Source organism: Salmo trutta, chromosome 34 (genome assembly GCF_901001165.1).
Source record: "Salmo trutta chromosome 34, fSalTru1.1, whole genome shotgun sequence".
Taxonomy (NCBI): Eukaryota; Metazoa; Chordata; class Actinopteri; order Salmoniformes; family Salmonidae; genus Salmo; species Salmo trutta.
In genome coordinates, this window is record NC_042990.1 from 31,324,129 (window position 1) to 31,351,840 (window position 27,712).

Sequence of the window (27,712 nt, forward strand, 5' to 3'; positions counted from 1 at the left end):
TGGTGGCCGATAACACCCAGCAACAGTCAACGAAGAGTTATTTGAAAGTTAATGCGTAAAACTAGCAAATACAATTGTTTGGGGACAGACTTGGTGGAGACAACCAAGCACTGAAGGTGTCCCTTGGTAAAGATTGCCACTCCACCACCTTTGGAAGATCTGTCTTGCCGAAAAATATTATAACCAGAAAGGTTAACATCAGTATTCAAAACATTCTTTCTTAACCACGTCTCAGTAATGACCAACATCTCTGGATTGGAGCAGTGAACCCGCAGTTTCAATTGATCCATTTTAGGTAATAAGGTTCTAGTTTTAACATGCATAAAACCCAGGCTTTTACGAGAGCAGAAATCAGTGAGGCAGATATCAGAGCACAAATCAGAATTGGTGCTAGCAACAGTAGATGGGCCAGGGTACATGCACATTTCCAGATATCATCAACAGTAATACATTCAGGGCACGGCAGAGAAAAGGAAGAGCTCTGCAGTGTTGATTTATGACATTTGAATGAGCATTAGATCATATTGTACAGCAATTTAATCAGTAAACATGAATACAAAGCCGGCGAGAGGTGGTTAGAATAGGATGGCGGGGCCATGAGTCCGCGTAACCAATAGAGAGTCAGAGTCCCGAGTGTGGAACTAACATAGACTGTCCCACGGATGGGTAAACAAGCAAGTTCATAGTCAACAAAGCACGCAGGAGTCATGAGGCAAATAGCATAAAGCACAAGCAAAAAATATAACAACTTGGGGCTAGCCATTGTAAGTTCAGAGTCACTCGCCTCCACAGTGCATGTGTGCTGGAGGCAAGCGAAAGCTGGGGAGAGATGGGAGAGTGTGGTGGGGGTACCTGTACCAGACAGGGGGAGACAGGCCAGGGCAGACAGTGAACAGAGAGGGGGGAGTGTGGTGGAGGTACCTGTACCAGACAGGGGGAGACAGGCCAGGGCAGACAGTGAACAGAGAGGGGTGAGTGTGGTGGAGGTACCTGTACCAGACAGGGGGAGACAGGCCAGGGCAGACAGTGAACAGAGAGGGGGGAGTGTGGTGGAGGTACCTGTACCAGACAGGGGGAGACAGGCCAGGGCAGACAGTGAACAGAGAGGGGTGAGTGTGGTGGAGGTACCTGTACCAGACAGGGGGAGACAGGCCAGGGCAGACAGTGAACAGAGAGGGGTGAGTGTGGTGGAGGTACCTGTACCAGACAGGGGGAGACAGGCCAGGGCAGACAGTGAACAGAGAGGGGTGAGTGTGGTGGAGGTACCTATACCAGACAGGGGGAGACAGGCCAGGGCAGACAGTGAACAGAGAGGGGTGAGTGTGGTGGAGGTACCTATACCAGACAGGGGGAGACAGGCCAGGGCAGACAGTGAACAGAGAGGGGTGAGTGGTGGAGGTACCTGTACCAGACAGGGGGAGACAGGCCAGGGCAGACAGTGAACAGATCGCCAGGTGGAATCCAAGCAGCAGAGCAGCAGGCAATGGTAGTAGGTGTCACACCCACTTGGGAGAAGCTTTTATTTCTGGAGGCAGATGTCTTGTAGAAAATCCCAGCTAGCTAGCTAACGTAGGCTAGCAAGTCTCTGTCTGTCTTTTCAGTATCGTGGAATGGTTCTTTACGACGTTCAAACAAAGTTGTCCTATGGCTGTTGTATTTTGGGGATTCTGAAGACTTCTTCTCTGCACAGATGGAGAGGGCTTCAAAGGCCTCTGCATTTGGGTGTGGAGGGGCTGTGAAACTCTCCTGCCATTGTTAGGCTCAAGAGTTTTCCTGCCTCTTGTTTTCGTACCTCTCGATTCACACTTAAGTGAACATTTTAGGGTGAATCTTTCCTAGCAGCTTGGTAGCCTTATTTATTAAGCTTTATAAAATTATAAAAGAAAATTACCTACAGATTATTGTCTTTTACTTTTTGGCTTCAGAAAGTAGGTTCAGACTGAACATTACTCAATACATTTTGTGTTGGATGGTATATCCAGGTTCCACTGTGTTTCTTCTGCAGATTTGGCTTGTTAGAATATTATAATTTGTATTTTTTTTGGTTGCCGTTTTCTTGTGGCAACATGTCACACATCTTGCTGCTGTGGTGGCACTCTGTGGTAATTCACCTAATAGATATGGGAGTTTATCAAAATTGGATTTGTTTGTGGGTCTGTTTAACCTGAGGAAAATATGTTTCTAATATGGTCATACATTTGGCAGGAGGTTAGGAAGTGCAGCTCAGTTTCCACCTCATTTTGTGGGCAGTGTGCACATAGCCTGTCTTCTCTTGAGAGCCAGGTCTGCCTTTGGCAGCCTTTCTCAATAGCAAAGCTATGCTCACTGAGTCTGTACATAGTCTTAATGTTGGGTCAGTCTCTCTCTCCCACTCTCTTTCACACTTTCTCTCCCTCTCACACTCTCACATCCTATCACTCTGTTGTTGCTACTGTTTATTATCTGTCACTTTGTTCCTAGTTATATGTACTAGGAATAGTGCATTCGGAAAGTATTCAGACCCCTTTACTTATTCCACATTTTGTTACATTAGAGCCTTAATCTAAAATTGATTAAATTGTTTTTTCCCCTCATCAATCTACACAAAATACCCCATAATGACAAAGCAAAATCAGGCTTTTAGAAATGTTTGCAAATGTATAAAAAATACAAAACTGATATAACATTTACATAAGTATTCAGAACCTTTACTCAGTACTTTGTTGAAGCACCTTTGGCAGCAATTACAGACTTGTGAATGTCCTTGAGCCACTCCTGCATTGTCTTGGCTGTGTGCCTAGGGTCACTGTCCTGTTGGAAGGTGAACCTTTGCCCCAGTCTGAGGTCCTGAGTGCTTTGGAGCAGGTTTTCATCAAGGATCTCTCTGTACTTTGCTCACTTCATCTTTCCCTCGATCCTGACTAGTCTACCAGTCCCTGCCGCTGAAAAACATACCCCCCCCATCATGATGCTGCCACCACCATGCTTCACCGTAGGGATGGAGCCAGGTTTCCTCCAGACGTGACGCTTGGCATTCAGGCCAAAGAGTTCAAGCTTGGTTTAATCAGACCTGAGAATCTTGTTTCTCACGGTCTGAGAGTCCTTTAGGTGCCTTTTGGCAAACTCCAAGCGGGCTGTCATATGCCTTTTTTCCTGAGGAGTGGCTTCCGTCTAGCCACTCTACCATAAAGGCCTGATTGGTGGAGTGCTGCAGAGATGGTTGCCCTTCTGGAAGGTTCTCCCATCTCCACAGAGGAACTCTGGAGTGACCATTGGGTACTTGGTCACCTCCCTGACCAAAGCCCTTCTCCCCCGATTGCTCAGTTTGGCTGGGCAGCCAGCTCTAGGAAGAGTCTTGGTGGTTCCAAACTTCTTCCATTTAAGAATGATGGAAGCCACTGTGTTCTTGGAGATCTTAAATGTACCTTGACACAATCCTGCCTCAGAGCTCTACGGACAATTCCTTCGACCTCATGTCTTGGTTTATGCTTTGACATGCACTGTCAACTGTGGGACCTTATATAGACAGGTGTGTTCCTTTCCAAATCATGTCCAATCAATTGAATTTACCACAGGTGTACTCCAATCAAGTTGTAGAAACATCTCAAGAATGACCAATGGAAACAGGATGCAGCTGAGCTCAATTTCAAGTCTCATAGCAATGGGTCTGAATACTTATGTAAATAAGATCTGTTTTTTTATGTTTTTTGCATTTGCAAAAATGTCTAAAAACCTATATTCACTTTAATCAATTTTAGAAAAAGGTTGCAACGTAACAAAATGTGGAAGAAGTCAAGGGGTCTGAATACTTTCCGAATGCACTGTACCTCAATTACCTTGTATCCCTGCACATCGACTCAGTACTGGTACCTTTGGATATAGCCAAGTTGTGTATGTAGCCAAGTTGCCGTTACTCATTGTGTATTTATTATTACGTCTTTTAATTTTGTATTAATTCTCCATTTTTGTTCTTTCTGCATTGTTGGGAAGGGCCCGTAAGCATTTCACTGTTACTCTACACCTGCTATTTACGAAGCATGTGACGAATAACATTTGATTAGATTAACTCACTCTCTCCCCCCATCCCCTTCTCTCCTGCGTTCTCCCTCCCTCCCCCTATACCTCCATCTCTCCTCACTGGAATGAGTGCAGAAGGAGGGCTGAATCCAAGACGTACCCAGAGGGAAAGCATTTCATCATCTGAATGGTGATGTATTTTCCCCATAAGGTATTTGTAACTCTCCAGATCTCTTCCCCCGTTATTAACTCTGGGCAAGAAGGTGTGAACGTCTGCAGCTAATGCATCTCAGCATATGTGTGTGACGGAGGTAATATCGCAGTGGTATATAATGGTGCTTTTCTCCTTTGTAATATTAATATCGCTCATTACTCAGGGAACGAGGGGCTTTATATCAACCCCTTCTTCTCAATGCTCATGGTATTATAAGCCATCAGTAGGTCACCACAACAACAGCGTATACGTGCATATACATTTTCAGGGGATTTGTAAATATTCATAAAGCATTAGCATTTCAGTGTGGGTGTCTTGGAATGAGAGCCATATTGAACTGGAAACTAACGAGGAGCGGAAGAGTGATAGAGGCAGGAAGAGAGACAGTTGAAGAAGTAAAGGAAGAGTGAACCCAAAAGAGTGAGAGATGGAGGAGGAAACAGAGATGGAAAGGCAGAGAGAGATGGGAGAGAGAGAGTAATAGAGAGGAGAGAAAGGGAGAAATATAGAGGTAGAGACTAGAGAAAATACAGAGAGAGACAAATACAGAGAGAGACAAATACTGAGAGAGAAAGAGAGAAGGAGAGACAGAGAAATATGGGGGAGAGAAAAAGAGAAATACAGAGAGGGAGAAAGAGGAAGGGGGAGAGAAAGAGAAGTGCAGAGAGACAGAGAAATATAGAAACACAGAGAGAAAGCGATAGAAAGAAGGTGAAAACAAGGGATGCCCTGTCAAGGTGCAATGTGACTGTCCTTCTGTCCTAATCACCAGTACGCTCCCTGGACCCCCTGAGGAGAAGCCAGTCAGGACCCAGGCAGCAGAGCAGCAGCAGAGCCTCATCCACTCTGGCATGTGACAGCCATTTTGTTGATATCATTACCAGCTCCCCCAGGGTATATCAGTCACACGCAGTCCCACGCACACTGAGCGCTTTCTTTAGCGAAAGCTTTAGCTGCTAAAATAGCCTCAGAAGAGTTTTAAAGTGACAACAAAAAAATGTTGTTTTTACGGGGCAGAAAACTTGCTCTGTTACTCATTGTGTCCTGTCCGTAAAAAGAGAGATTAACGGTGAGAGAAAGAGGGGGAGGTGGAGTAGAAGTGTCAATTGAAGGAATATAGTACTGAAGACTAATACAGACCAGTTAGCACCTCAGTTCCCTTACCTTAGTAAACAGACCAGTTAGCACCTCAGTTCCCTTACCTTAGTAAACAGACCAGTCAGCACCTCAGTTCCCTTACCTTAGTAAACAGACCAGTTAGTACCTCAGTTCCCTTACCTTAGTAAACAGACCAGTTAGTACCTCAGTTCCCTTACCTTAGTAAACAGACCAGTTAGTACCTCAGTTCCCTTACCTTAGTAAACAGACCAGTTAGCACCTCAGTTCCCTTACCTTAGTAAACAGACCAGTTAGCACCTCAGTTCCCTTACCTTAGTAAACAGACCAGTTAGCACCTCAGTTCCCTTACCTTAGTAAACAGACCAGTCAGCACCTCAGTTCCCTTACCTTAGTAAACAGACCAGTTAGCACCTCCGTTCCCTTACCTTAATAAACAGACCAGTCAGCACCTCAGTTCCCCTACCTTAATAAACAGACCAGTCAGCACCTCAGTTCCCTTACCTTAGTAAACAGACCAGTTAGCACCTCAGTTCCCTTACCTTAGTAAACAGACCAGTTAGCACCTCAGTTCCCTTACCTTAGTAAACAGACCAGTTAGCACCTCAGTTCCCTTACCTTAGTAAACAGACCAGTCAGCACCTCAGTTCCCTTACCTTAGTAAACAGACCAGTTAGCACCTCAGTTCCCTTACCTTAGTAAACAGACCAGTTAGCACCTCAGTTCCCTTACCTTAATAAACAGACCAGTTAGCACCTCAGTTCCCTTACCTTAGTAAACAGACCAGTTAGCACCTCAGTTCCCTTACCTTAGTAAACAGACCAGTTAGCACCTCAGTTCCCTTACCTTAGTAAACAGACCATTTAGCACCTCAGTTCCCTTACCTTAATAAACAGACCAGTTAGCACCTCAGTTCCCTTACCTTAGTAAACAGACCAGTTAGCACCTCAGTTCCCTTACCTTAATAAACAGACCAGTCAGCACCTCAGTTCCCTTACCTTAGTAAACAGACCAGTCAGCACCTCAGTTCCCTTACCTTAATAAACAGACCAGTTAGCACCTCAGTTCCCTAACCTTAGTAAACAGACCAGTTAGCACCTCAGTGTCCCTCCCCTTACCTTAATAAACAGAGCAGTCAGCACCTCAGTTCCCTTACCTTAGTAAACAGACCAGTTAGCACCTCAGTTCCCTTACCTTAATAAACAGACCAGTTAGCACCTCAGTTCCCTTACCTTAGTAAACAGACCAGTCAGCACCTCAGTTCCCTTACCTTAGTAAACAGACCAGTCAGCACCTCAGTTCCCTTACCTTAGTAAACAGACCAGTTAGCACCTCAGTTCCCTAACCTTAGTAAACAGACCAGTTAGCACCTCAGTGTCCCTCCCCTTACCTTAATAAACAGAGCAGTCAGCACCTCAGTTCCCTTACCTTAGTAAACAGACCAGTTAGCACCTCAGTTCCCTTACCTTAATAAACAGACCAGTTAGCACCTCAGTTCCCTTACCTTAGTAAACAGACCAGTCAGCACCTCAGTTCCCTTACCTTAGTAAACAGACCAGTTAGCACCTCAGTTCCCTTACCTTAGTAAACAGACCAGTCAGCACCTCAGTTCCCTTACCTTAGTAAACAGACCAGTTAGCACCTCAGTTCCCTTACCTTAATAAACAGACCAGTTAGCACCTCAGTTCCCTAACCTTAGTAAACAGACCAGTTAGCACCTCAGTGTCCCTCCCCTTACCTTAATAAACAGAGCAGTCAGCACCTCAGTTCCCTTACCTTAGTAAACAGACCAGTTAGCACCTCAGTTCCCTTACCTTAATAAACAGACCAGTTAGCACCTCAGTTCCCTTACCTTAGTAAACAGACCAGTCAGCACCTCAGTTCCCTTACCTTAGTAAACAGACCAGTCAGCACCTCAGTTCCCTTACCTTAGTAAACAGACCAGTTAGCACCTCAGTTCCCTAACCTTAGTAAACAGACCAGTTAGCACCTCAGTGTCCCTCCCCTTACCTTAATAAACAGAGCAGTCAGCACCTCAGTTCCCTTACCTTAGTAAACAGACCAGTTAGCACCTCAGTTCCCTTACCTTAATAAACAGACCAGTTAGCACCTCAGTTCCCTTACCTTAGTAAACAGACCAGTCAGCACCTCAGTTCCCTTACCTTAGTAAACAGACCAGTTAGCACCTCAGTTCCCTTACCTTAGTAAACAGACCAGTCAGCACCTCAGTTCCCTTACCTTAGTAAACAGACCAGTTAGCACCTCAGTTCCCTTACCTTAATAAACAGACCAGTTAGCACCTCAGTTCCCTAACCTTAGTAAACAGACCAGTTAGCACCTCAGTGTCCCTCCCCTTACCTTAATAAACAGAGCAGTCAGCACCTCAGTGTCCCTTAGTAAACAGACCAGTTAGCACCTCAGTGTCCCTTCCCTTAAATCAAATCAAATCGGTCACATACACATGGTTAGCAGATGTTAATGCGAGTGTAGCGAAATGCTTGTGCTTCTAGTTCCGACTATGCAGTAATATCTAACAAGTAATCTAACAACTTCACAACAACTACCTTATACACACACAAGTGTAAAGTAATTAATAAGAATATGTACATATAAATATATGGATGAGCGATGGCCGAACGGCATAGGCAAGATGCAGTAGATGGTATAGAGTACAGTATATACATATGAGATGAGTAATGTAGGGTATGTAAACATTATATAAAGTGACATTGTTTAAAGTGACTAGTGATACATTTATTATATCCAATTTTTAATTAGTAAAGTGGCTAGAGATTTGAGTCAGTATGTTGGCAGCAGCCACTCAATGTTAGTGATGGCTGTTTAGCAGTCTGATGGCCTTGAGATAGAAGCTGTTTTTCAGTCTCTCGGTCCCAGCTTTGATGGACCTGTACTGACCTCGCCTTCTGGATGATAGCGGGGTGAACAGGCAGTGGCTCGGGTGGTTGTTGTCCTTGATGATCTTTTTGGCCTTCCTGTGACATCGGGTGCTGTAGGTGTCCTGGAGGGCAGGTAGTTTGCCCCCGGTGATGCATTGTGCAGACCTCACTACCCTCTGGAGAGCCTTACGGTTGTGGGTGGAGCAGCTGCCGTACCAGGCGGTGATACAGCCTGACAGGATGCTCTCGATTGTGCATCTGTAAAAGTTTGTGAGTGTTTTTGGTGACAAGCCAAATATCTTCAGCCTCCTGAGGTTGAAGAGGCGCTGTTGCGTCTTCTTCACCACACTATCTGTGTGGGTGGACCATTTCAGTTTGTCTGTGATGTGTACGCCCAGGAACTTAAAACTTTTCACCTTCTCCACTACTGTCACGTCGATGTGGATACTACTGTCCCATCGATGTCGATAGGGGGCTGCTCCCTCTGCTGTTTCCTGAAGTCCACGATCATCTCCTTAGTAAACAGACCAGTTAGCACTTCAGTGTCCCTTATCTTACTGAACAGTCTGAAAATATCTGTAATATCTGTAACAATGCAATGTTTTCAAGGAGGGTGACTTGTTCTGAAGACACTCTCATTCATTCCAACTCTATTTGAACACCATAAGCACTAATACAGTGCTCTCTCATACATTGGCTCAGCAGAAGGGAAAAGCAATCTTAGGTGATTTCAGCTACAGCCCCACTGACAATGTCCAATGAGTGATGTGTGTACAAGAGGCGGAACATAGAAGCAGTCACCACATACAGATAATTGAGTGGTAAATAATATATAAGATAACATTTGAGAAACATGGAACACATTCACATTGGGGACACTAATGAACATAATGCAAGTCTGTCACATACAAAAATAGGTCTGTCATGTATGGTTGTGTAAAAGACCCTCATGGCCAGTTTCCCGGACACAGGTTAAGCCTAGTCCTGGACTAAAATGCATGGTCAATGAATAATCTCCATTGAAATAGCTTTGTAGTATTTTTCCGTACCATATCGCTGCGGCTGAAGAAGGTGTAGACAGCATACAGGTAGTATACAGGTAGTAATGAAACAGCTGGGAAACACAGTGGATGACATCAAACGCTATAGGCTTCAGAATGTTCATCATCTGCATGTATTTAACCTGTATGGGAAATATCAGAAAGGTATACATATTGTTATTATATACTATTAGATATTAAATAACAAAACAATTGACATCAGTTAAACAGTTATGAACAGAAAGGTTAAAAAAAAGCTAATCTCAGAAACTACTAGCCTGGCATATTAGATACTTGGAAATTCTGTTTGGATCTTCCAAAAAAGTTGATCCAAAACCCTCGCGTCATCTTCTTGGGGGATTTGAGTGGGATAAATTCAAATGTTTGAAGGTAACTTTTAAGCAAATATCCTCTGGGCGAATTACAGTACATGACAGATATGAATGTGATCAGGATGCCAAAAAATGGACATGACGTTTGACATCAGCACTGCACCAAATGAAAGCACATATCTAATGTGATGAAACAACTGATTTACTCTCCATTCACCTCTATAAGATGTCCTGGGACGTAAAGGGTCTCAACTGTTCATCATATCCAACTAAAGCAGACAACATTGTAGCTGGGGTAACATTAGGTCCCAGGACTCCCATAGTAATGTAATCTAAGATGTTTTAAGTCAATCATAATCGAATAGTGATTTATAATAATATATTTGCCCAGCCAATGGAGCATTTACATGTACTCTGAGGGGATGGAATTTAATTTGAGAAAAAGGTAATAAAATGAATAGCTACAAAGCACATGGCTGTAACAAGGTTACCATTGAACCACAGCTGATGAAAGAGCCACTCAACTTTTTGAGCTGAGACTGGCACTTTCTTACTTTCTCTTTCTGTGAATGCTAGAATCCTGTCATCTAACTTTTCAGAGCACTATTGAAACAGAAATCCAGATGAGGATTTCTTTCACATTAAGTGACTTGGTATACTGTACATGTTCTATTTTACTTATTACGTTTTAAATCATACATGTACTATTATACATCTGAAATGCAAAAAAAATAATGAACTGCGCTGGTCATTTAGAATGTTGTTTAGAAACGTAATTAAATCCAAATCAGTTAAAAACACGAGTGAAAAACAGAGATTTCTTCACAATCTCGGAGCCTTAATTAGCTCACTTATCATAATGACATTTCTTCCTCTCCAATTAAATCAAATCAAAGACCGGTTGCGATTTGAGCAGGAAGCAAAATTGACGTTGAGGCCCGACACATCGCAACTGACGTCAAACAGACATTTACATTCCACTTAAGAAATGAAAGGTCACGGGGGTTTGGCGTGGATAACGACAGGCTAATGATGGCAGGTACAGGCCAGTCACACCGCCAGGTAGCCTTGGGAATAGGGTCCTGGTTCCTCACATTCTAAAAAGAGCGATGAGCTTGTTAATTGGTGCCGTTATCGAGGTCTCTGGCGGGAGAGGGGTCATCACTTAGTGTCTTGGATGTTTCTGGGAGGTGAGAAGAGAGGAGGAGAGGAGAAGATTACTCACCGACCAGGCGAATCACGTTGAGGGTTGTGTTGGTCAGGATGGGAGCTTTGGCGCCCTTGTTAAGGCTGTAGTCCGACGTCTTCCTGCTGCGCAGCGTCTCCCTAGATGGGCTGATTAGAGAGAGAGGGGAGGTGCTGATTAGAGAGCGAGGGGAGGTGCTGATTAGAGAGCGAGGGGAGGTGCTGATTAGAGAGAGAGGGGAGGTGCTGATTTGAGAGAGAGGAGAGGCATGAGGGCAGGACAACACAGTGGTTCAGGTTCATAACCCTGAGGCACGGTGGTTGAGCCAAGACACAGACAGTGGTTCATAACCCTGTGGCTTGGTGGTTGAGCCAAGACAGACAGTGGTTCGTGTTCATAACCCTGCGGCTCGGTGGTTGAGCCCAGACAGATAGTGGTTCATGTTCATAACCCTGAGGCTCAGTGGTTGAGCCCAGACACAGATAGTGGTTCATGTTCATAACCCTGCGGCTCGGTGGTTGAGCCCAGACAGATTGTGGTTCAGGTTCATAACCCTGAGGCTCGGTGGTTGAGCCCAGATAGTGATTCATGTTCATAACCCTGCGGCTCGGTGGTTGAGCCCAAACAGATAGTGGTTCAGGTTCATAACCCTAAAGCTCGGTGGTTGAGCCTAGACAAACAGTGGTTCATGTTCATAACCCTGAGGCTCGGTGGTTGAGCCTAGACAGACAGTGGTTCATGTTCATAACCCTGAGGCTCGGTGGTTGAGCCTAGACAGACAGTGGTTCAGGTTCATAACCCTGAGGCTCGGTGGTTGAGCCAAGACAGACAGTGGTTCATAACCCTAAGGCTCGGTGGTTGAACCCAGATTTAGACAGCAGTTCAGGTTTATAACCATGAGGCTCGGTGGTTGAGTTCAGACGGATAGTGGTTCAGGTTCATAACTCTGAGGCTTGGTGGTTGAGCCTAGACAGACCGCGGTTTTGGTTCATAACCCTCAGGCTCGGTGGTTGAGTCCAGACATACAGTGGCTCATGTTCATAACCCTGAGCCTCGGTGGTTGAGCCCAGACACAGACAGCGGTTCACAACCCTGAGGCTCGGTGGTTGAGCCCAGACATAGACAGTGGTTCATAACCCTGAGGCTCGGTGGTTGAGCCCAGACACAGCCAGCGGTTCATAACCCTGAGGCTCGGTGGTTGAACCCAGACAGACAGCGGTTCAGATTCATAACCCTGAGGCTCGGTGGTTGAACCCAGACAGACAGCGGTTCAGATTCATAACCCTGAGGCTCGGTGGTTGAACCCAGACAGACAGCGGTTCAGATTCATAACCCTGAGGCTTGGTGGTTGAACCCAGACAGACAGCGGTTCAGATTCATAACCCTGAGGCTCAGTGGTTGAACCCAGACAGACAGCGGTTCAGATTCATAACCCTGAGGCTCGGTGGTTGAACCCAGACAGACAGCGGTTCAGATTCATAACCTTGAGGCTCGGTGGTTGAGCCCAGATATTCATTTGCAAAATCTCCTTAATTTATCAATTAAGAGGCGTGACACGAGAGGGCTAAAGACGTAGCTAAACGAATGTTGGGGCAGTGGTGAACCACTGATCTTACAGAACCCGCCCCCTGACTAACGATGAAACTGCATCTACCACCATTCATTAGTACATCTCTAATTGCTGGACATGGACGTGACCTTCCAGCAGCCCTTCAATTAGCCAGTGATTTCTTCTGATAGATTGGGAAATGAGCGTGTTAGAGGCTTAGATCAGTACAACACACTGGGGAGAACGCAGACCCCGCAGGCACTGTGTTCTCCTGCATGTAGTGAACCCAAGGCTTTCGCCACACAACATGCATGGAAATCAATAACTGTGTGTAATGTTTATGTACATCATCAATTCATTCATTTCTACATCTGTTCTTAATGAAGAGCTTTCGAATAGGTAAATGTGGTTTTTGCCCCCCGCTGCACATCTGCCACTCTCACACAATTAGCTGCCATATTGTAGCACGTAGTCACATACATAGTCTACCCACTGATTTACTGCAGAATCTCCCCTCCTCTCTGTTAACAAGAGAACAATGGAAGGGTGTGTGTGTGAACATTTTCACATGGGGATAAAAAGCCTCTAAGTGTGGTAATTCATCCTCTTTTCTGCACTAGAGGGCTAATGATTGTGTTCATCAAACATGTGATTTGAGTGCTATGAAGTAAGGGGAGGGTAAAAGAAAACGTTTCATTATGTAGACAAAGAACTTGATGCAATTGTGGCGACTTTGATGGGTTATGTAGGGGTGAGCTAAAAATATATTTGAGACACCTATTCTAAATATATAGCCAATACATGCATTTAAATGGCCTTTTCTACCAAGATATACACTTGTCCTTTTTCCAGAAAGACCACCAGATATACCCTGGTATTATGTAGCTGAGCCATGAGGAGACAGACCAATCATCATAAACCACCAGATATACCCTGGTATTATGTAGCTGAGCCATGAGGAGACAGACCACCAGATATACCCTGGCATTATGTAGCTGAGCCATGAGGAGACAGACCGCCAGATATACCCTGGTATTATGTAGCTGAGGAGACAGACCACCAGATATACCCTGGAATTATGTAGCTGAGGAGACAGACCACCAGATATACCCTGGCATTATGTAGCAGAGCCATGAGGAGACAGACCACCAGATATACCCTGGCATTATGTAACTGAGCCATGAGGAGACAGACCACCAGATATACCCTGGCATTATGTAGCTGAGCCATGAGGAGACAGACCACCAGATATACCCTGGTATTATGTAGCTGAGCCATGAGGAGACAGACCACCAGATATACCCTGGCATTATGTAGCTGAGCCATGAGGAGACAGACCACCAGATATACCCTGGTATTATGTAGCTGAGCTATGATGAGACAGACCACCAGATATACCCTGGTATTATGTAGCAGAGGAGACAGACCACCAGATATACCCTGGTATTATGTAGCTGAGCCATGAGGAGACAGACCACCAGATATACCCTGGTATTATGTAGCTGAGGAGACAGACCACCAGATATACCCTGGCATTATGTAGCTGAGGAGACAGACCACCAGATATACCCTGGCATTATGTAGCTGAGGAGACAGACCACCAGATATACCCTGGTATTATGTAGCTGAGCCATGAGGAGACAGACCACCAGATATACCCTGGCATTATGTAGCTGAGCCATGAGGAGACAGACCACCAGATATACCCTGGTATTATGTAGCTGAGCCATGAGGAGACAGACCACCAGATATACCCTGGCATTATGTAGCTGAGCCATGAGGAGACAGACCACCAGTTATACCCTAGAATTATGTGGCTGAGCCATGAGGAGACAGACCACCAGATATACCCTGGTATTATGTAGGTGAGGAGACAGACCACCAGATATACCCTGGCATTATGTAGCTGAGCCATGAGGAGACAGACCACCAGTTATACCCTGGAATTATGTGGCTGAGCCATGAGGAGACAGACCACCAGATATACCCTGGTATTATGTAGCTGAGGAGACAGACCACCAGATATACCCTGGTATTATGTAGCTGAGGAGACAGACCACCAGATATACCCTGGCATTATGTAGCTGAGGAGACAGACCGCCAGATATACCCTGGCATTATGTAGCTGAGGAGACAGACCACCAGATATACCCTGGTATTATGTAGCTGAGCCATGAGGAGACAGACCACCAGATATACCCTGGTATTATGTAGCTGAGCCATGAGGAGACAGACCACCAGATATACCCTGGTATTATGTAGCTGAGCCATGAGGAGACAGACCACCAGATATACCCTGGTATTATGTAGCTGAGCCATGAGGAGACAGACCACCAGATATACCCTGGTATTATGTAGCTGAGCCATGAGGAGACAGACCACCAGATATACCCTGGTATTATGTAGCTTAGCCATGAGGAGACAGACCACCAGATATACCCTGGTATTATGTAGCTGAGCCATGAGGAGACAGACCACCAGATATACCCTGGTATTATGTAGCAGAGCCATGAGGAGACAGACCACCAGATATACCCTGGCATTATGTAGCTGAGCCATGAGGAGACAGACCACCAGATATACCCTGGTATTATGTAGCTGAGCCATGAGGAGACAGACCATCAGATATACCCTGGTATTATGTAGCTGAGGAGACAGACCACCAGATATACCCTGGTATTATGTAGCTGAGCCATGAGGAGACAGACCACCAGATATACCCTGGTATTATGTAGCTGAGCCATGAGGAGACAGACCAATCATCATAAACCACCAGATATACCCTGGCATTATGTAGTTGAGCCATGAGGAGACAGACCACCAGATATACCCTGGAATTATGTAGCTGAGGAGACAGACCACCAGATATACCCTGGCATTATGTAGCTGAGCCATGAGGAGACAGACCACCAGATATACCCTGGTATTATGTAGCTGAGCCATGAGGAGACAGACCACCAGATATACCCTGGCATTATGTAGCTGAGGAGACAGACCACCAGATATACCCTGGCATTATGTAGCTGAGGAGACAGACCACCAGATATACCCTGGCATTATGTAGCTGAGCCATGAGGAGACAGACCACCAGATATACCCTGGTATTATGTAGCTGAGGAGACAGACCACCAGATATACCCTGGCATTATGTAGCTGAGGAGACAGACCACCAGATATACCCTGGTATTATGTAGCTGAGGAGACAGACCACCAGATATACCCTGGTATTATGTAGCTGAGCCATGAGGAGACAGACCACCAGTTATACCCTGGAATTATGTGACTGAGCCATGAAGAGAAACTGAAATGATTTTTTGTCCATTGTGTATTTCCGTTTGCTGAATTTTCAGATAAAGCCTGGAATAAAAGAAAAAGGGCTACCTATAATTAAATCATACAAATATTTAGCTCCCGTACAGTAAATGGCACGTATGCATATAGATTGTGTGTAAGCCTGTTTTACACTTCAATCTTCTCTTTGTGCCAGACTGGGTTCAAATGCATTCCGTTTCATTTTTCTGGATTTATTTATCTGTATATATATATATATTTATTTTTTGTATTCTTTTTACTGTTGATTTCTTTTTCACTTTATGTGGTGCGTGCTGCCCAGAACACTGGTAGAACTATAATGGAATTGTTGTAATGTATGTTTTAATCCCATAAGAGATGGGGTTGCCAACTGGCGATTTGACACGGAAATAAAATGTCATTCATTCATCTGTTTCAACACTGAGAACAAAATCATGACAATTCTTTCAAAATGATGTATATAATGCATGTATCTTTCCACTTATAGATGTACATCACACATTAACTAGTAACATGAGATCTTGACCAGTGAGCTCACGGGATATGACATCATGACGTTGTGCCCTTTGACCTGACCTCTTGAGAGGGATGTCTCCGGTCTGCTCGTCCACGTAGTCCTGCTTGAGTTCATCAGGGACGTCACTGTCACTGTCGTAGTCCTGGTAGACACTCTTCTCCAGCTCATCTGACTCAAACTGCAGAGAGGGAATAACACAGTAACAATATCATTCAAATATGGACATTTAGAAAAGGTTTATATACAGTCCCAGTCAAAAGTTAGGACACACCTACTCATTCAAGGGTTTTTCTTTATTTTTACTATTTTCTACATTGTAGAATAATAGTGAAGACATCAAAACTATGAAATAAAACATATGGAATCATGTAGTAACCAAAAAAGTTAAACAAATCAAAATATATGTTATATTTGAGATGCTTCAAAGTAGCCGCCCTTTGCCTTGATGACAGCTTTGCACACACATGGCATTCTCTCAACCAGCTTCATGAGGTACTCACCTGGAATGCAATTCAATTAACAGGTGTGTCTTGTTAAAAGTTAATTTGTGGAAATTCTTTCCTTCTTAATGTGTTTGAGCCAATCAGTTGTGTTGTGACAAGGTAGTGATGGTATACAGAAGATAGTCCTACTTGGTAAAAGACCAAGTCCATATTATGGCAACACCAGCTCAAATAAGCAAAGAGAAAGAACAGTCCATCATTACTTTAAGACATGAAGGTCAGTCAATACGGAAAATGTCAAGAACTTTGAACATTTCTTCAAGTGCAGTCACAAAAACCATCAAGCGCTATGATGAAACTGTCTCTCATGAGGACCGCTACAGGAAAGGAAGACCCAGAGTTACCTCTCTGCTGCAGAGGATAAGTTCATTAGAGTAGCCAGTCTCAGAATGCAGCCCAAATAAATGCTTCAACGGACACATCTCAACATCAACTGTTCAGAGGAGAATGCGTGAATCAGGCCTTGATGGTCGAATTGCTGCAAATAAACCACTACTAAAGGACACCAATAAAAAGAAGAGACTTCCTTAGGACAAGAAACACGAGCAATGGACATTAGACCAGTGGAAATCTGTCATTTGGTCTGATGAGTCCAAATTGGAGATTTTAGGTTCCAACAGCCGTGTCTTTGTGAGACGCAGAGTAGGTGAACGGATGATCTCCACATGTGTGGTTCCCACCGTGAAGCATGGAGGAGGTGGTGTGATGGTGCTATGCTGGTGACACTGTCTGTGATTCATTTAGAATTCAAGGCACACTTAATCAGCATGGCTACCACAGCATTCTGCAGCGATGCGTCATCCCATCTGGTTTGCGCTTAATGGGACTATCATTTGTTTTTCAACAAGACAATGACCCAAAACACACCTCTAGGCTGTGTAAGGGCTATTTGACCAAGAAGGAGAGTGACGGAGTGCTGCATCAGATGAACTGGCCTCCACAATCACCCGACCTCAACCCAACTGAGATGGTTTGGGATGAGTTGGGTGAAGGAAAAGCAGCCAATAAATGTTCAGCATATGTGGGAACTCCTTCAAGACTGTTGGAAAAGCATTCCTCATGAAGCTGATTGAGAGAATGCCAAGAGTGTGCAAAGCTGTCATCAAGGCAAAGAAGAATCATAAATCGAAAATATATTTGGATTTGTTTTAACACTTTTTTGGTTACTATATGATTCCATGTGTTATTTCATAGTGTTGATGTATTGACTATTATTCTATGATGTAGAAAATAGTATAAATAAAGAAAAAACCTTGAATGAGTAGGTGTGTCCAAATTTTCAACTGGTACTGTATATTAACAATATGATCATTTAGATGCTTTAATCACTGTCGCAGTCCTGGTGCACACTCTTGACTAATTTATCTGACTCATACTGCAGAGGGGGAAAATAATCATATGGTCATTCAGAGAAAGAGTTATAATTGCTGATGATTTAGAAGCTTTTATCACATTTTTACATTTTAGTCATCTAGCAGACACTCTTTTCCAGAGCCACTAACAGTTAGTGTGTTTATCTTAAGATAGCTAGGTGAGACAACCACTACCTACAATACTCTACCAGGAACAAAACCACCTACAATACTCTACCAGGAACAAAACCACCTACAATACTCTACCAGGAACAAAACCACCTACAATACTCATCCAGGAACAAAACCACCTACAATACTCTACGAGGAGCGGTACTCTACCATGGAAAAAGCAACCAGGAAAAATACCAACTACAATATTCTACCAGGAACAATACCACCTACAATACTCTACGAGGAACAATACTACCTACGATACTCTACCATGGAAAAAAATCAACCAGGAACAATACCACCTACAATACTCCACCTGGAACAAAACTACCTACGATACTCTACCAGGAACAATACCACCTACAATACTCCACCAGGAGCAAAACCACCTACGATACTCTACCAGGAACAAAAACACCCAGGAACAATACCACCTATGATACTCTACCAGGAACAAAACCACCTATAATACTCTACCAGGAACAATTTAAGCTGTTTAAAGGGAACTTAACTGAACTGCAGATTGTGTATGCTCACTTTCTCAATTTGATTGAAATCTAGCGACACAATGCCTTCGACTGAGCTTTAGCAGTTCATATTGAATACAAGCTTGAGGTTATGAAAATGTGTTAACAAGAAAGGAACCATTTTGGATTTGACTAATCCCCTTTGATAATACAATTTTAATTCTCAAGATACATTGGTGTATTAATTCAAATTAAGAGAAAAACAAACAACAGGTTGATTGTAACGGCAGAACAAAAACAAACTGATAATGAAATCTGAACAAATAATAGCCTTATACAGCTTACACTGGCATTGAAATGTAACAATTCCAGTCCACTTGTATGCAAGCACATTTCCATAAAAGTTTGTCACTTCATAAAAGCGAGCCTATTATTTCATTAACACTCAGAGCTCTCCAAAGGACAACACGCAACGCCCATATAACTATAGTCTTTATTTTTCATTACAGTAGCGGCTCATATTGAATATAATGAAATGTCAAGTGCATCAAAATGTTAAGCACCACTGCAGCGGGTGTAAACTCCATACTGACACGGTCCCCTCCATTAAACTCTGTTGACCTCTGACGTGACTGTTAGGGCGACTATAAACCACTTAACGTCCCCAAATGATAATGTCCGACTTTAATCGCTGCTCCTATTTATTTCCTCACTTGAAATGACTCAGTGTGGCGGACGGTGATGACACGTGCTACCGGGGGAACTAATGGGATTCATATTAATACTTGGTGAGATCTGATGGAATGGCAGCAGGCGTTGTGAAGAAGGATCAGTGGACAGTGATACAACGTTCTGGTGGAGAGATGCAACAGCGTAATGGACAATGTGTGTGGCAGACAGGGAGTTATGGAATATGTCACCTTCTGATTGAAATAACCTTAACTCACCCTTATCAACAAAGTTGTTGGTGCTTACAAACTGCTTCGTTCTGCTTTATTCTCCTTGACAAACAGCAAACACCACATACCAGCTACAGGACTAGCATCTAGAAACATGTGATACATCTGGAACTAGGATGAGGCACTGAGGTGGTTTGACATGGCAGACTGATCTACAAATGACCTTGCGTCATAAATATCTACTCATTATTATTTGTAGATTAGTCAGTCATTCACAATTTACCCTCAATGCATTACGGATTTGATGCTCTCAAACATGGCCACTGCTTACCCCATTGGAGGCCAGCACGTCCTCAGTCTCCTCATCCTTGTTGTCGATGTGCCTCTCAAAGGGGTTCCCCTCCTGGCTGAAGAGCTCAAAAAGAAACAGGACTTCCTGGTCCTGACTGGACAACACCTGTCTACTGGGAGACACTGAGGGGGACCGGCACTGACCCATGAACTTAAACTCCTGCAGGGAGAGAGAGCAGAGGGAGAGATACGCTCAGGGATGCATCCCAAATGGCACCTTATTCCACCGTAGGGCACTATATATATAAAAAAAATGGTGCACTATATAGGAAATAGGGTGCCATTTGGGACGCAGTCTTAGATTGAGGGCCGTCCACACCAAGGATGATAACTATAACAATCTTTCTAATTCAAGTGAACAGGAGCATTCACACCACAACGATAACTACAAAAACAGCGGAAAACGATAACGAGAGCTATCGTTTAGATCACTTTCAGAGCGATTTTCTGCCTGGCCCTCCGATGATAAAACATTGACAACCAATCAAAAGCGTCTTCTATTGAAGCGTTCTTGGTTCTTGGTGTGCAAGGCTTCTCCGAGAGGAGAGAAGGCAGAACGCAAGGTAAGCTTGCCTGAATAACTAGGCATGTGTGAGCATATTGGTAGCCACATTAATTATAGGAAGACTTCGGAGAATGATGATCCACGACAACCATCGCATGAGAAAGCCATATTTTCCGCATTTTATTTCCTACTACTAGCCTATCGAGGAGAGATTCCAGCTTACTTTTGCTTGCCGAATTTAAAATAGGGGAGTTTAAAAGGAGAGTGAGAGGTGTGATCAAAATACACCTTATGAGTAGCCTACTGGACCTTTCTGGACCTTGTAAACCCATAACTGATCCAAATGGGTGCATGATCAGGCCTAGGCTATATGCAGTTATTTCAGCATGAAGCATTCAAAACAGGACGTATGAACGGTAATTCAAATTATCCTACATCACAGCATCTTACAGCCCTAGACAATGATTGTGTATTGACTTGATAACAATACATTCCTCATTACACTGTGTTGTTGTTGCCTATGTAGAATGTTTTAGTCTAAAACCTTAGGCCTAATTTATAGTGGAGCTTTCTGTGTCCGGAACTGCAGAGCGCAGCCTGGAGGAACGCACAGATCTGCAATTTCATCATCTGTTCACTTTTTTTATTGCACTTTGACAGGTAAATATTTATAGCCTTACTATTTAGCTAATGCATGGCCTAATATTAGGCTAATATTTAGCTTCTTACTTCAGCCTCTCTTCCAACTGTTCCCGTGCTACGCAAGCCTCTCCGCTAATCCTCTTCTTGTGAAATCACAGGAAAAGCTATAGCCTACAAAAGCTACAGGACATTTATTTTGATTTTTTTTTTTACTTTAGTTTATTTTGTAAATATTTTGTTTCTCCATTTCTTGAACTGCATTGTTGGTTAAGGGCTTGTAAGTAAGCACTTCACTGTAAGGTCTACACCTGTTGTATTCGGCGCATGTGACAAATACAATTTCATTTACAGTACTTTTAGAATTGTTATACTTGGCCCAATAGCCTTTTTCGAGAAGATAAGCAAAGTTTTCTCTTGCTAATTGCTAAATGTAAAATAAGCCTAGGCCAAATGAACTGTTGCACAGGACAGACATACTGTACGAGCACAGCGAAAAAAAGATCCAAATGAATTAACAACCAATAGAAAAATGGAACTCATCATTCAATGTCATCTTGGTAAGCAACTCCAGTGTATATTTGGCCTTATGTTTTAGGTCATTGGCCAGGTTACATGGCGCTGACAGATGGTCGCCTCACTTCGCGTTCCTAAGAAACTATGCAGTATTTTGTTTTTTTATGTATTATTTCTTACACTGTTACCCCAGGAAAACTTAAGTCTATTACATACAGCCGGGAAGAACTATTGGATATAAGAGCAGCGTCAACTTACCAACATTACGACCAGGAATACAACTTTCCCGAAGCGGATCCTCTGTTTGGACCACCACCCAGGACAATGGATCGGATCCCAGTAGGCGACCCAAAACAACTGCGCCGCAGAAGGGGCAGACAGAGCGGTCTTCTGGTCAGGCTCCGTAGACAGGCACATCGCTCACCTCTCCCGAGTATAATACTCGCCAATGTCTAGTCTCTTGACAACAAGGTAGACAAAATTCGACCAAGGGATGCCTTCCAGAGAGACATCAGAGATTGTAACATTCTCTGTTTCATGGAAACATGGCTCTCTCGGGATACGTTATCAGAACCGGCCACCTGGTTTCTTCACGCATCGCGCTGACAGAAACAAACATCTCTCTGGTAAGAAGAAGGGTAGGGCTGTTTGCCTTATGATTAACGAGTCGTGGTGTGATCACAACAACATACATGAACACAAGTCCTTTTGTTCACCTGACCTAGAATTCCGTACAATCAAATGCCAACCGCATTATCCACCAAGAGAATTCTCTACGATTATAATCACAGCCGTGTATATCCCCCCCAAGCAGACACCTCTACGGCCCTGAAAGAACTTCAATGGACTCTATGTAAACTGGAAACCACATATCCTGAGGCTGCATGTATTGTAGCTGGGGATTTTAACAAGGCTAATCTGAAAACAAGGCTCCCCAAGTTCTATCAGCATATCGAATGCGCGACCCGGGTTGTCAGCATTTTGGAACTGCTGCGACGCATACAAAGCACTCCCTCGCCCTCCTTTCGGCAAATCTGACCACGACTCCATTTTGTTGCTCCCAGCCTATAGACAGAAACTAAAACAGGAAACGCCCGTGCTCAGGTCTGTTCAACGCTGGTCCGACCAATCTGATTCCACGCATCAAGATTGCTTCGATCACGTGGACTGGGATATGTTCCGGATAGCCTCAGACAACAACATTGATGTACAGTTGAAGTCAGAAGTGTACATACACCTTACCAAATACATTTAAACTCAGTTTCACAATTCCTGACATTTAATCCTAGTAAAAATTCCCTGTTTTAAGTAATTTAGGATCACCACTTTATTTTAAGAATGTGAAATGTCAGAATAATAGTAGAGAGAATCATTTATTTCAGCTTTTATTTCTTTCATAACATTCCCAGTGGGTCAGAAGTTTACATACACTCAATTAGTATTTGGTAGCATTGCCTTTAAATTGTTTAACTTGGGAAAAAGTTTTGGGTAGCCTTCCACAAGCTTCCCACAATAAGTTGGGTGAATTTTGGCCCATTCCTCCGAACAGAGCTGGTGTAATGGAGTCAGATTTGTAGGCCTTCTTGCTCGCACACTCTTTTTCAGTTCTGCCAAACATATTTTCTATAGGTTTGAGGTCAGGGCTTTGTGATGGCCACTCCAATACCTTGACTTTGTTGTCCTTAAGCCATTTTGCCTCAACTTTGGAAGTATGCTTAGGGTCATTGTCCATTTGGAAGACCCATTTGCGACCAAGCTTTAACTTCCTGACTGATGTCTTGAGATGTTGCTTCAATATATCCACATAATTTTCCTTTCTCATGATGCCATCAATTTTGTGAAGTGCACCAGTCCCTCCTGCAGCAAAGTACCCCCACAATATGATGCTGCCATCCCCGGGCTTCACGGTTGGGATGGTGTTTGTCGGCTTGCAAGCCTCACCCTTTTTCCTCCAAACATAACGATGGTCATTATGGCCAAACAGTTCTATTTTTGTTTCATCAGACCAGAGGACATTTTCTCCAAAAAGTACGATCTTTGTCCCCAAGTGCAGTTGCAAACCGTAGTCTGGCTTTATTCTGGCGGTTTTGGAGTAGTGTCTTCTTCCTTGCTGAGCGGCTTTTCAGGTTATGTCGATACAGGACTCATTTTACTGTGGATATAGATATGTTTGTACCTGTTTCCTCCAGCATCTTCACAAGGTCCTTTGCTGTTGTTCTGGGATTGATTTGCACTTTTCGCACCAAAGTATGTTAATCTCTAGGAGACAGAACGCGTCTCCTTTCTGAGCGGTATGATGGCTGCGTGGTCCCATGGTGTTAATACTTGCGTACTATTGTTTGTACAGATGAACGTGGTACCTTCAGGCATTTGGAAATTGCTCCCAAGGATGAACCAGACTTGTGGAGGTCTACAATTTTTTTCTGAGGTCTTGGCTGATTTCTTTTGATTTTTCCCATGATGTCAAGCAAAGAGGCACTGAGTTTGAAGGTAGGCCTTGACATACATCCACAGGTACACCTCCAATTCACAGAAATTATGTCAATTTAGTGTATGTAAACTTCTGACCAACTGGAAATGTGATACAGTGAATTATAATTGAAATAATCTGTCTGTAAAAAATTGTTGGAAAAATGACTTGTGTCATGCACAAAATAGATGTCCTAACCGTCCTAAAACTATAGTTTGTTAACAAGAAATTTGTGGAGTGGTTGAAAAACTAGTTTTAATGACTCCAATCTAAGTGTACAGTATGTAAACTTCCGACTTCAACTGTATATGCTGATTCGGTGAGCGAGTTCATTAGCAACTGCATCGTGATGTTGTACCCACGGTGACTATTAAAACCTTCCCCAACCAGAAACCGTGGATTGAGGACAGCATTCGCGCAAAACTGAAAGCGCGAACCACTGCTTTTAATCATGGCAAGGCGACCGGAAACATGACCGAATACAAACAGTGTAGCTATTCCCTCCAACAAGGCAATCAAACAAGCTAAGCGTCACTATAGAGACAAAGTAGAGTCGCAATTCAACGGTTCAGACACGAGAGGTATGTGGCAGGGTCTACAGTCAATCACGGACTACAAAAAGAAAACCAGCCCCGTCGCGGACCACGATGTCTTGCTTCCAAACAAACTAAATAACTTGTTTGCTTGCTTTGAGGACAATACAGTGCCACTGACACGGCTTGCCTCCCAAACCTGCGGGCTCCTTCACCGCAGCCAACGTGAGTAAAACATTTAAACATGTTAACCCTCGCAAGGCTGTCGGCCCAGACGGCATCCCTAGCCGCGTCCTCAGAGCATGTGCAGACCAGCTGGCTGGTGTGTTTACGGACATATTCAATCAATCCCTATCCCAGTATGCTGTTCCCACATGCTCCCTGTTCCCAAGAAAGCTAAGGTAACTGAGCTAAATGACTATCGCCCCGTAGCACTCACTTCTGTCATCATGAAGTGCTTTGAGAGACTTGTCAAGGATCATATCACCTCCACCCTATCTTCCAATTTGCTTACTGCCCCAATAGGTCCACAGACGACTTAATCACACTGCACACTGCCCTTAGTCATCTGGACAGCAGGAATACCTATGTAAGAATGCTGTTCATCGATAACAGCTCAGCATTTAACACCATAGTACCCTCCAAACTCGTCATTAAGCTCGAGAACCTGGGTCTCGACGCCGCCCTGTGCAACTGGGTCCTGGACTTTCTGACAGGCCGCCCCTAGGTGGTGAGTGTAGAAAACAACATCGCCACCCCGATCCTCAACACTGGGGCCCAACAAGGGTGCGTTCTCAGCTCTCTCCTGTACTCCCTGTTCACCCATGACTGCGTGGCCATGCACGCCTCCAACTCAATCAACAAGTTTGCAAATGACACTACAGTGGTAGGCTTGATTACCAACAACAACGAGACGGCCTACAGGGACGAGGTGAGGGCCCTCGTAGTGTTGTGTCAGGAAAATAACCTCACACTCAACGTCAACAAAACAAAGGAGATGATCGTGGACTTCAGGAAACAGCAGAGGGAGCACCCCCCTATCCACATCGATGGGACAGTAGTGGAGAAGGTGGAAAGTTTTAAGTTCCTCGGCGTACACATCACAGACAAACTAAAATGGTCCACCCACACAGATAGCCTGGTGAAGAAGGCGCAACAGCGCCTCTTCAACCTCAGGAAGCTGAAGAAATGTGGCTAGTCACCAAAACCACTCAAACTTTTACAGATGTACAATTGAGAGCATCCTGTCGGGCTGTATGACCGCCTGGTATGGCAACTGCTCCGCCCACAACCATAAGGCTCTCCAGAGGGTAATGAGGTCTGCACAACGCATCACCGAGGGCAAACTACCTGCCCTCCAGGACACCTACACCACCCGATGTCACAGGACGGCCAAAAAGATCATCAAGGACAACAACCACCCGAGCCACTGCCTGTTCACCCCGCTATCATCCAGAAGGCGAGGTCAGTACAGGTGCATCAAAGCTGAGACCGAGAGACTGAAAAACAGCTTCTATCTCAAGGCCATCAGACTGCTAAACAGCCATCACTAACATTAAGTGGCTGCTGCCAACATACTGATTCAAATCTCTAGCCACTTTAATAATTAAAAATTGGATATAATAAATGTATCATTAGTCACTTTAAAAAATGCAACTTTCTATAATGTTTACATACTCTACATTACTCATCTCATATGTATATACTGTGTTCTATACCATCTACTGCATCTTGCCTATGCCGTTCGGCCATCGCTCATCCATATATTTATATGTACATATTCTTATTAATTACTTTACACTTGTGTGTGTATAAGGTAGTTGTTGTGAAATTGTTAGATATTACTGCACGGTCGAAACTAGAAGCACAAGCATTTCGCTACACTCGCATTAACATCTGCTAACCATTTGTATGTGACCAATAAAATTTGATTTGATTTGCCTGTCCCATTTGAAGTATACCTAGTATACCCAGTGTCTGTTAGAAAGCAGACAGAACCAGGTTTTCCTCTAGGAATTTGCCTATGCTTAGTTATATTCTGTATTTTTTATTCTAAAAAAACTCCCTAGTTCTTGCCAATGACAAGCATACCCATAACATGATGCAGCCACCACCATGCTTGAAAATATGAAGAGTGGTACTTAGCGATGTGTTCTGTTGGATTTGACCCATATATTCTACTTTGTATTCAGGACATAAAGTTAATTTCTTTTCCACATTTTTTGCAGTTTTACTTTAGCGCCTTACTGCAAACAGGATGCATATTTTGGAATATTTTAATTCTGTAAAGGTGTCCTTCTTTTCACTTTGTCAATTAGGTTAGTATTGTGGAGTAACTACAATGTTGTTGATCCATCCTCAGTTTTCTCCTATCACAACTATTAAACTCTGTAAGTGTTTTAAAATCACCATTGGCCTCATGATGAAATCCCTGAGCGGTTTCCTTCCTCTCCGGCAACTGAATTAGGAAGGACGCAGGTATCTTTGTAGTGAGTGGGTTATTGATACACCATCCGAAGTGTTATGAATAACTTCACCAGGCTCAAAGGGATATTCAATAGGTGCCCTTTGCGAAGCATTTGAAAACTTCCATGGTCTTTGCGGTTGAATCTCTTTGAAATTCACTGCTCGACTGAGTGACCACAGATAATTGTATGTGTGGGGTACAGCGATGAGGTAGTCATTCAAAAATCATGTTAAACACTATTATTGCACACAGAGTGAGTCCATGCAACTTATTATGTGAACTTATTTAGGCTTGACATAACAAAGGGGTTGAATACTTACAGACTCAAGACATTTCAGCTTTTCCTTTTTAATTAATATGTAAAAAAAATCTAAAAACCCAATACCACTTTGACATTACGGCATATTGCCGGTGACACAAAATCTCAATTTAATCTATTATAAATTCAGGCTGTAACACAACAAAATGTGGAAAAAGTCAAGGGGTGTGAATACTTTCTGAAGGCACTGTATTATTTGCAGTTGTCACTATGACAACGAACACACCCTGAAGCACCGAAAGGTCTGTGTTACTACATCATTAATAGGCCTACAGTGTGAAGTAGGATGCGTTGATTAGTTGATTGACAGGTGTACTGCAGAACGATAAACGGTCCGCTGGTGTGGATGCTCGCCAAT

General features: G+C 43.7%; 1 pseudogene; it reads right to left on the minus strand.

Moving 5' to 3' along the window:
- The window catches only part of LOC115174021 (syndetin-like), a 274,337-nt pseudogene that overhangs the window by 90,747 nt on the left and 155,878 nt on the right, over positions 1-27,712 (minus strand).